Source organism: Penaeus monodon, chromosome 19 (assembly GCF_015228065.2).
Source record: "Penaeus monodon isolate SGIC_2016 chromosome 19, NSTDA_Pmon_1, whole genome shotgun sequence".
NCBI lineage: Eukaryota > Metazoa > Arthropoda > Malacostraca > Decapoda > Penaeidae > Penaeus > Penaeus monodon.
Window position 1 is genome coordinate 3,851,112 of NC_051404.1, and position 1,691 is coordinate 3,852,802.

Below are 1,691 nucleotides of genomic sequence, written 5' to 3' on the forward strand. Positions count from 1 at the left end.
TTAGCAAAATATTCTTTTTCTTTTTATTGTTTGATATTCATACAAAGCCAAAATATTCATGGCTTTCATAGATTGATGTAAGAAATTACCTGTAAACTTAACTGTTTTTTATGATAGATTGTGTTTAGATATTTGATGTTGCATTTGTGGATGTTGTTAGCATTTCCTATTTCTCTGTTGTACATTTTTCCAAAGAATGTGTGATGATAGAACCTTTTATTCTCTTTTGATCTCGTTTATCAATACTTTGGTTAGTGGCGGTTGAAAATGCAAAAAAATCTCCAGGTTCTGATTCAATGACAGATCCTTCAAAACCTTGGTGATTGTTATGAATTCGTATTTGCATCTATGATTTTTAGTAAATTGTTTATTATATCATTGAATCAACACTAAAAGAGGCCCAGTAATATTCACAGTGGGTGGTACAGTCAGTATAAATCAGACTAATTCAGAAAATTATCATGAGTTTTAATTCTTCTAATCCATCAGCTGCTCTGACATACCTTTAGATTTCGTGACAAAAATGTGAGGAATTATAGTGTACCGTATTGCAGTAACTCTGAGATTATTCTATTATGGTATTTTTTTTAGTAAGAATGTAGTTATTACAAAGATTGGAGTATTTCATCACAGTATGGGTTTTAGTATTAGTGGATTAGTTGTCTGAAATGGATTTCTGCTTGGGAATTAGAGGTCTTAACAACTGTGGTTAATTGAAATGTTATTTGAAGCAACACTATTAAGTCAACGCTACCCCTATCAACTAGGTGTTCACTAGATAAGTTTAAAAAAAGGGATAAAAAAAGATGAAAGAAATTTTCATAAGATTGAGCTCAGGGTGTAAAAGAAATGGAAGAGATAGGGTGTACTTAGACAATAACCACAGTGAAGAAAATCATATTAAAAAGGGAAAGAAAGAAAGTTTTTAACTTGATGTTTAATGTTTTGGTGACCATATCACTTTGCTTTGTTCAGTGGATAATAATAAGCTTCAACTCATGAAAAGATTTACACTCACTTTTGATTGTAAAAGATAGATTTATATGCTCAGATATTGCGTTTGCTACTTAAACTAAAATGTGAAAAATATATTATGTTCCATATTCTACAATGGATGCAATATTCTGCAGAGGTTTGTAGTATAAGCTGCATCCAGTAAAAATGCATACTTTATAAATATGTACAGAAGGATTTCATATGGACTAGATATTGAGACAGACTAAGCTATTACATAAAACCAGCCCATGTTGATGCTAGATTAATTCAAAAGATTATGCTTCCTCAAGTCTGTATGGGTCTTTGTGAGTAAGAATGTGTCCATGTGCTTGATTGACTATATTAGTAAGAGAAAGAGAATTTACATGTAACTATTAACAAATGCTTAGCAAGTAATTTAAAGCAGTAAGTATGCTGGATCTCCTATGCCAAGGAAGAATTATACAATGATGATGTAGGATACTCTACCTAGAAATTAAATTATTTGGAATATGATCAATACATAGCATGATACATGGAAAACAGTTCTTAAATGAAATATGAACAAAAAGATAGATATGAAGAAAGAGACAGGCAAACTTTTTTTACTTCAAATTGTTGTTTTACCCTCATTTATTTAACTTTCCTAAGGCATAAAATGCATAAAGCTTATAATACATAAAAGTACTAACCTTTGTATAATTTTAGCATTGTCT

General features: G+C 30.3%; 1 protein-coding gene across 1 annotated transcript in view; it reads left to right on the plus strand.

Moving 5' to 3' along the window:
* Window positions 1-1,691, plus strand: part of LOC119584982 (kinesin-like protein KIF13A) — a gene marked incomplete at its 5' end in the record, with an annotated part of 70,347 nt that overhangs the window by 29,447 nt on the left and 39,209 nt on the right.